At 37.8% G+C, this 9,928-nt stretch overlaps 1 protein-coding gene across 5 annotated transcripts in view; it reads right to left on the reverse strand.

Annotated features, from left to right (window-relative positions):
• SESTD1 (SEC14 and spectrin domain containing 1) overlaps nt 1–9,928 on the reverse strand; it is a 163,132-nt gene that overhangs the window by 119,868 nt on the left and 33,336 nt on the right. The gene's annotated exons all lie outside the window — the stretch shown is intronic.

A 9,928-nucleotide genomic window follows, 5' to 3' on the forward strand; every position in this document is an offset into this window, starting at 1 on the left:
TTTTTTTTTTTTTTAAGAACATGTTGAAACTGATGAAGTAAAGTAAAGAGAAATACAGTTTTGGGGTATGTAGGTCAATTCAAATGACCTGGTGGATAAAATGTGAAGCAGTCAAGAAATGAAAGCTGTGATGTTTACCTTTCTAGAGTCTCCTTTCCATCAGTCTTTCACTGCTGTCACAAGAGAAGAGTAATGAAAAATGATTACTGTACTACTAGCTCCAATTAAAAATAGTTTTTCAAAAGTTATTTTAAAAATGTTTTTAATGTTTATTTATTTTTGAGAGAGAGGGAGAGAGAGCTGGGGAGGGGCAGAGAGGGATACAGATTCTGAAACAGGCTCCATGCTCTGAGCTGTCAGGCTTGAACCCATGAAACATGAGATCATATCCTGAGCCAAAATTGGACGCTTAACTAACTGAGCCACCCAGAAGCCCCTCAAAAGTTATTTTAGATTTTGCTAGTCATTAGCACAGACATAAATAACAAAAACAAATTTGCCTATCTCTGGTTATCTTATATATCTCACAGATAGTTAAAACAATGAACAAAACACAAAAAAATAAAGGAAAATCTTCAAAACACAACCATCCACTACCATCACCACAATAAAATGTAAAATGACACAAAGTCATGGCTGTTCTCTAATGGTATAGTTATAGATCAGTATTTTTCATAAGATGCTTATTCAACCAAAATATATCTGAGTGGATTATATTCTCAAACAAGGAATGAAACCAATGATGAATATTTACCTCACCTTAATTAATTAATAAAGCAAGGGAAAAAAACATTCTTAAAAACTTGCTAAATGAAGTTAAGAAATGGAAGAATTAAACAATTCAAAACATGCTTAATGAAAATGTCATATATCGCATACGGTCATTTAAAATGACCTATTTTGGGGGTGCCTGGGTGGCTCAGTTAAGCGTCGACTTCAGCTCAGGTTGTGATCTCGCAGTTCGTGGGTTCGAGCCCATGTTGGGCTCTGTGCTCTGAGCACAGAGCCTGCTTCCGATCCTCTATCTCCCTCTCTGCCCCTCACACGCTCTCTCTCAAAAATAAATAAACATTAAAATAAAATGACCTATTTTGTTACAATTTATTAAATATGAAAGAAGCAGAAAGTCAGAGTTTATAGCAAATAAGGTGCCTTAGAGACAAGTGAATATGAAGAAAATATTCAACCATGACGGCAAGTTACCTTTAATCAAAAGTAAAAAACAAGGAAGTAAATTATCATCATTCCTAGATGCAAAATAAATTCTATCTAAAACAGAGAGAGCCCTTTATGGTTAGAGACTATGAATTCTGAGAACTAGATATGTAAAGGAAATGAAGTTTCAACTGATATCTGTAAACATCTTCTACTTTGAGTATCTCTCTCAAAATCTTGGAGCATTAAAAGAGGAAAATTGGGGCAGCCAAATAAATTGCCATCTTGCCCCCCACAGAGCAGAGACCAAGTCTGAGAGATTTATCTTTGTATTCATTCATTCATTCATTCATTCCTCATTTAACAAAACGGTACTAAGCACCTAACAGATCAAGACAATGCCAGATGCTAGACAGACCTGGCATCCAACAAGTATCTAATAAATGAATGTATAAATAATGAAACAAACACTAAAGTAAAGCACCCTAGGAATCCTATCATTATCACAAGTACCTGGATGTCAACACCTTGTGGTGTTGCAAACATAGGATCACATGTACATGCTCTTCCTTCAAAGCAGCTTCTCCCAATTTCTTTCTACTGGGACAGTCTCACACAGATCCAGCAGGTATATAAATTATTGGGATGCTGGAGAAAGGCAGGTCTGTGATGGTGGTTAGATGCACATCAATGGTGCTACCAAAGGGCAGCCAGTAGAGGGCAGCAGAGGATGTGCTGCGTATCAGGAAAAGAGAATTGCAAGCCTTTTAATCAAGACTGGGCAAATTACACTTCATAAGAGATTGTAATTGATGACATGAGTGGGTGCACTGGAACTCCTCTCTCAATAAGTATAAATCAACCAGTTTATTTGGAAAATTTAGTTAGATTCTTCGAGGAGCTTTAACAACCAGTGAAAACCCATTAGGATAGCCTAAGGCTAACTAAATCATCTCTAATAAGTCTACATCATGTAGACACATAATGGCAATGAACAAAATCAGAATGCAAGCTCCTTAGCCTGCAGTTCCAGAAGAAATACTACAGCTGTCCTTAAACTCAGATCAGAATACCTCTGTTGTTACGAAATAAAAGCAATTGTGGAGATGGAAACAAGCAAGCACACACATAGATCCTCACTGTCTAACTGGGTTCAACGTGTGTGTGTGTGTGTGTGTGTGTGTGTGTGTGTGTGTGTGTGTGTATGTATATATATATATAATGCAGAAATAAACATTACTCAACTTTACAATGATACATTAAAAGCAGATCACAAGCTGAAAATGTATGTAATTTTTCATTATGGCAGATGCCAGTGTATGATTATTAACTGGTTTTACAACAATATTGACAGTTCTAAATGGAAGAACAACAATATTTTTGGATAGAGTTTAAATAAAAATGATAAAATAATGGTTAGTTTTGACCAAAATACACATTTAGACAAAACTGCAATTCCTCTAAATAAAATTGAAAGCTAAAGTATGGCCATATAACACCACTTTTACAGATGCATCAGGACCTAGTTTATTCAAGGAATAAGGGAGGGAGAAAGGAAGAAAGGTTAGAAAGAGAAATATCTGAAGTTTGCTATGAAAATATCAATAATCTATCTGAAAGAAAAAAATTCTTTTTAATTTTTTTTTTTAACGTTTATTTATTTTTGAGACAGAGAGAGACAGAGCATGAACGGGGGAGGGTCAGAGAGAGGGAGACACAGAATCGGAAGCAGGCTCCAGGCTCTGAGCTGTCAGCACAGAACCCAACGCGGGGCTCGAACTCACGAACCGTGAGATCATGACCTGAGCCGAAGCTGGCCGCTCAACCGACTGAGTCACCCAGGCACCCTGAAAAAAATTCTATATTAAGTTCAGCTTGAACATTAAAAGTCCTATACTGTAACTTAACTTCAAAAATTCAAAAACCTACTGCTAATGGTAATGATAGCCCACCACTTAAAAACTCTTTTCAAAAACAATAAAAATAGCTATTCCTACACCACCGTTCTAGCCCTGCCTATTTTTTGAAGGAGCCACAGACACTGATGTCTACAAGGTCAGAAACGTAAGGAACTTACTAGCTCCTTAAATATTTCTCTACAATTCTAGCTATTCTACCAAACCTTTAGCAGCTCCAAACTTCCATTTTGAAGGTCCAGCTTTAAAAATTCTTTAACACTATTAATTTTTCAAATCTCTGGCTCTTCTTCTCCTTATATTAATTCTCAGGAGTTTGGCTGCTTCACCAAAACTGGGGAGGCAAAGGAAAAAGGAATATTGCTTTAGAGAATTACAAAAAAATAGAATTCCAGGAAAGTAATTTCTGGCATCCCCAGCTATAGAGTACCTCCTGGCTAGAGCCTCTTCATAGGCTTCCAAAGCTCTCAGATGAGCTCTCTACCTGCATGGCTCAGTCTTACACTAGCTCCAAGAAGCCTGGGCCACTTCCATCTCCAACGCAATGAGTAAGTCTACCGAGGTCACCTGGCTGGGTAGGTCTCCCTCCATCATCAGAGGAAGATGCATGCGCAACCCTAATAACTTCACAAACTCATGGTCTCATTTCTAGATCCCAACCCCTCTTCACCTGCCATTGGCGTCTCCTGCCCTCCTCTTCACCTCAGAATTTCTCTGAGTACTCACCAAACTCCTCCTCTCTCCCAGCCTTTATCATAGACAGAAGTGTTCTTACTCTATCTTTGGCAAAGACATACATGCCTTTCATTGAGCTGATCTCAGACAAAATCCAATATCCCAGATATAAAGAGTTTAACAGATTTGAAAAGAGGTTCATTATGTATCATCAGATTCCTAATTCCAAAGAATTGGCATACAAATTAATTTTTAGTAACCAATTATTTATATGCTGGATACCAACTTCCATACAAGGGAAATCAAACACAAATTGAGATTTTGGCACTATCACATTTTTTTGTTTATATAATGTCAGTAGAAGGCACATACCAAACACCACACTGGAAAAAAGGTAAAAAATTGTAAAATGGAAAACCACTCAAAAATGGAATTATAATATTACCAGGCAGAAAGAAGCCAGTGGAACATGTGAAGAGTTATTTTCCATCATGCTAAAAGTCTCATTTAAAAAACAATGTATATAAAAAAAAATGTGATACTTTTAATGTTTCTGAGGTGAAACTACAAAAACAATACTGAACATACTACAAATCCTTTAACTTGTTCAGTAACTGAAATGTCACTTCACTATCAATGGAACAAAGTAATCTAAGGCACATAAAAACTATTTATAGAATAATCACCTCTTTTATACCTCATAAGGACTATTAGTAATACCAGATACCTTTCCCAAGCAAAGACCTCCCCCACTGAAGAATTTCCCTGCCATAGGATTCTGTTCCAAAGAGCTGTTCCCTCTGAAAAGCAGTTTAGTGCAGCAGTAAATAAAGACCATGGCCTTGGAGACCAGGTGGGACTCCAAGGCAGCCACTTACTAACTAGGTGGCTTAGGCAATTCCTTTAATTTCTCTTCAGGGGCATAATCACTGAGCTCACAGGACTGAGGATTAGATGAACTAACATTACTGTTAGTGTTTAATATACTCCAGGATGGTAGGCATTCAATAAATAGCACCTATTATTAGCAGGTAAAACTTCCCTCCTCCACTAATTACTGATTTACTATCAATGATTTTCCAAAGGCCATAGTCAAATCATCCCCTCCTAAGGCTTTCTTGGTCCAACACACTAAAATGGCCACAACCCCATTACAACCAAATAACTTAATACACCCTGGCATTTTTTTATGTTCAAGAATTTTATTTCATCCTCACAACAACATACCATTTTGTCAGTATCCCCATTTTTTCTGATAAGAAAAGTGAGGCACAGAGAATTTCCCAAGATAATACAGAAATTAACAGATTTATAAATCACAGACTTAGAACCACAGAGAGGATCTACTCCAACTTTTTCATTTTGTTGATAAGGAAACTTAGTCTGTTTGGCTGCTATAACAAAAATACCATAGACTGAGTGACTTATAAACAATAACTTTATTTCTCATGGTTCTGCTCAGGCTGCTATTTAACAAAATACCATAGAGTTGGGTGCCTTATAAATAACAGAAATTTATTTCTCATATTTCTGGAGGCTGAGAAGTCTAAGATTAATATGCAGGTGGATTCAGTGCCTGATGAAGGCCCACTCCCTGTTCTACAAAAGGACCGTCTTCTACATGTGTCCTCGCATGGTGGAAAGGGCAAGGGAGTTCTAATAGGGTATCTTTTATAAGAGCACACTAATCACCTCCCAAGGCCCACCTCCAAATACCTTCACAATGGGGAATTGTTTTCAACCTACGAATTTTGGGGGGGGGGGGGACACAAACATCAAACCTAAAACAGAAACTGAGATCTAGAGGACATATATTTACCCTCCTAAGGCTACATGGCAAATAACATTAAACGCAGCTTCAGGAAACCCTAAAACCTTGCACAGTGCTTCTCTCCACTGTATTATTTTATCATATAATAAAATATAAATTAAAAACACACAAATCGGGCTCCTGGGTGGCTCAGTTGGTTGAATGTCTGACTCTAGATTTCCACTCAAGTCATGATCCCAGGGTCGTGGGATAAAGCCCCATGCACTGAGCATGGAGCCTGCTTAAGATATTCTCTCTCTCTCTCTCTCTCTCACTGTCCTCCCCCCCTCACCGCCCACTCTCACACACTCTCAGTGTCCATCGATTCTGAATGGATAAACAAAATGTGGTATTATCCATGTAATAGACTACTACCTGGCAAGAAAAAGGAGTGAAGTATTGATACATGGTATAACATGAGTGAACCTTAAAACATACTAAGTGACAGAAGCCAGACACAAAAGGTCACATATTACAGGATTCCACTTATATTAAATATCCAAAATTGGTAAATTCATAGAGACAGAAAGTAAGTTAATGGTTGCCCAGAGCTGGAGTAGGTGTGGGAAATGACTGGTAATGGGTGTAAGGATTCTTTTCTGGGGTGATGAAAGTGTTATAAGATCAAATTATGGTGACAGTCCCTGCAAATCTACTAAAAATCACTGAATTATACACTTAAAATGGGTGAATTCTATGGCATGTAAATTTTATCTCAATAAAACTGCCAAAAAATAATTTAAAAAAGTAAATAGAATTGTCTATTTTGTAGATTAGGGAAATCTGGATAAAAATGATGTACAATTCTGGAGCACCTGGGTGGCTCCGTCTTATATGCGTCCAATTGTTGATTTCAGCTCAGGTCAAGATCCCACGGTCCTGGGTTTGACACTGACAGCACAGAGCCTGCTTGGGATTCTCTCTCTCCCCATCCCCTGCTCACATGTGTGCACGCTCTCTCTCTAAATAAATAAACTTAAAAAAAAAAAAAAAAAACAATGACTAACAGTGCTGAAAATGTTCTATAATCACTTTGTGTTTGCTGCTTCATTTAGAACTCACAACAATACTATTAGAATTAGTGTTGTCACCACTTAACAGCTGAATAAACTGAGACTTAGTGAGATGAAGAGAGGTCACCCTGCCCAAAGTCATGTAGTTCATAAACAGCAAAACTAGAATTTAAACCCAAGGCTGGGCCCAAGGCCTAAATACATTAGTTCCCATGCTCTTGTTTAATGTAGTAACTTTTATTATAAAATGAATAAAATCTTTAACAGTTCTTGAACAGATTGTTCATTTTTAAAATTTAATGACATGAACATTATGTTTGTTAGGGGAGTCTCCTATTGTCTAGTAACACTGACTTTTAATATCTGCAAACAGAATTTGTCTGGAATTTGAGTCAATAATGGGGCAGGGGAGGGATATACATGGAACAGACTTGGCAACGTGTTAATTGTTGAAAGTAGACAATATGTAAATAGTGGCTCATTTTACTATTCTGTTTTTGTATGATCAAAAATTTCTGATAAGATTAAGAACACTCAATCTTAAACATGCCAATCCTGAAAAAGAGGAAGCCACAATCCTTTAAAATTCTTTTGCATTTAAAATTGGTGCAGCCACTCTGGAAAGCAGTGTGGAGGTTCCTCAGAAAATTAAAAATAGACCTACCCTATGACCCAGCAATAGCACTGCTAGGAATTTACCCAAGGGATACAGGAGTACTGATGCATAGGGGCACTTGTACCCCAATGTTTATAGCAGCACTCTCAACAATAGCCAAATTATGGAAAGAGCCTAAATGTCCATCAACTGATGAATGGATAAAGAAATTGTGGTTTATATACACAATGGAGTACTACATGGCAATGAGAAAGAACGAAATATGGCCCTTTGGAGAAATATGGCATATGGAGAGTGTGATGCTAAGTGAAATAAGCCATACAGAGAAAGACAGATACCATATGTGTTCACTCTTATGTGGATCCTGAGAAACTTAACAGAAACCATGGAGGAGGGGAAGGAAAAAAAAAAGAGGTTAGAGTGGGAGAGAGCCAAAGCATAAGAGACTCTTAAAAACCGAGAACAAACTGAGGGTTGATGGGGGGTGGGAGGGAGGGGAGGGTGGGTGATGGGTATTGAGGAGGGCACCTTTTGGGATGAGCACTGGGTGTTGTATGGAAACCAATGTGACAATAAATTTCATCTATTGAAAAATAAAAAAAAAATTCTTTTGCATTTAGCAATATTTTATTTCAAAATCAAGAAGACACAAGAAGTAGACTACATATAATTTTTAAATATTCACATAGTCACCATCATATTCTAAAACCCTTTATGGAGAAAGATCTGAGTATTTGGTCCTCATGTAAAACTGCTGAGAAGGAGGAGATCAATTCTGTCAAAACACAGAAACCAGGAGATAAAAAGAAGCAGGCTGGCAGGCAAAATTTTTGTTCCCTGTCTCTTCAGGTCTTTCATACTTTATGACTGGGGTCATTTCCTCAGCAGTCTCCCTCTCACTCTATCACCATGACCATATTATACTCTTTTTTAATTAAATTACTAAGAAAAGCAAAAGCGTACATCCACAATAGGCACTCACTGTAACATGTCAACAGCAGTGGTTGGTCAGAGACCAGGCAGATCTCCTAGGAGAAGAATCAATTAAATATTATATGGATTAGCCCAGAAAAGTCCAAACATTCTGCATGTCACACGTTTCAACACTTAAGAGCACAGTTCCAAATTTAGTAACAATTTATTTTAGCTGTAGTCAATAGAACCAAAAAGGTTATGTCTGAAATCAAAAGTAGGTGTTAGATCTGAATGTGTTTGAATGAATGCGTGCGTCTGTCCAGGACAATATCTGGCACATGACCAATGCACATTATTTGCTGAATTAACTCCCTTCTTATGATCCCATCACAGCTTTCTCATTTTAGAGTCACTGGGCACAACAATTAGGAAACAGGAGAAAACAAGCTTAAATAATTTTAACTTGACAAAGCACTATGAATAGAGCATGCATTTACTTTGAGCAGAATATTAAATTACATAGTTCAGGAACCTTTACTGAAACATCTTGGGACCTGGCCCATCAAGATCATGAATGAAAAGAAGCACTGTATAAAGCCTTCTTTATGCTACAACCCACTGTATAACCTCTGGCTTTTAGAAGTGGCTTATTTAACTTTACTATCCTTACAGCCTAAGTGAGTTTTCATGAACATTTGGAAAAAGCCACTGTATATAATATGAACATTTTTCCATTTTCTGAAATTCTATCATCATTTTTATTACAGTATTCACCATCATCCCTTCTTCCACCTTACTTTCTCACTTTAGTATCTATCAATACTTTCCAGTTCGTAGTTCTTTCCTGCAGTATTTATTTTTTCAAAAGTTTGTATTTATTGGGGCGCCTGGGTGGCTCAGTTGGTTAAGCACTGACTTTGGCTCAGGTCATGATCTCACAGTTTGTGAGTTTGAGCCCCACGTTGGACTCTGTGCTGGCGGCTCAGAGCCTGGAGCCTGCTTCGGATTCTGTGTCTCCTCCTCTCTCTGCCCCTCCCCTGCTCATGCTGTGTCTCTCTGTCTCTCAATAATAAATATACGTTAAAAAAAAATTTAGAAAAATTTCTTATTTATTTATTGGGGGGGAGTAAGGGAAGGGCGGGGAGGGGGCGCGGAATCCCAAGAAGGTTCCACCCTCTCAGCCCAGAGCACAACATAGGGCTGGAACCCAAGAACCGTGAGTTCAGGACCTGAGCCAAAATCAAGAGCCAGATGCTTAACTAACTGAGCCATCCAGGCACCCCTCTTGTGCTATTTAGATGGCTCCTGAATCTAGCACCCATCTCTCACTGGCTGATTACCTGATCTGGAAAAATTAGAAAAGAACCATAAAGGAAACTCTGGGATTCCTCTACACATTAAAAAAAAAAAAAAAAGTTTTTGCTAGCAAGTATTTCTAATAACTGAGGCAATATAACTTCTGCCATCAACTAATTAATACTGTGCTCTAGATGTGAGGTTTATGGCAACAGCAATTACAAACATTTTTTGTAGTAACACACAACGTGCAAAAACTGAAATTTTTTAAATGAGAAATGATGGTGGGGTGCCTGGGTGGCTCAATCAGTTAAGCATCGACTTCACTCAGGTCATCATCTCATAGTTTATGAGTTCCAGTTCCACATCAGGCTCTCTGCTGTCAGCACACAGCCTGCTTCAAATCCTCTGCCCACCCCCTTTCTGCCCCTCCCCTGCTCTCACTCTCTCAAAAGTAAACATTTAAAATAAAATAAAATATCTTTAGAAAGAAAGAAAGAAAGAAAGAAAGAAAGAAAGAAAGAAAGAAAGA

The sequence above is a fragment of the Herpailurus yagouaroundi genome, unplaced genomic scaffold (genome assembly GCF_014898765.1).
Source record: "Herpailurus yagouaroundi ecotype Mexico unplaced genomic scaffold, PumYag 140, whole genome shotgun sequence".
NCBI lineage: Eukaryota > Metazoa > Chordata > Mammalia > Carnivora > Felidae > Herpailurus > Herpailurus yagouaroundi.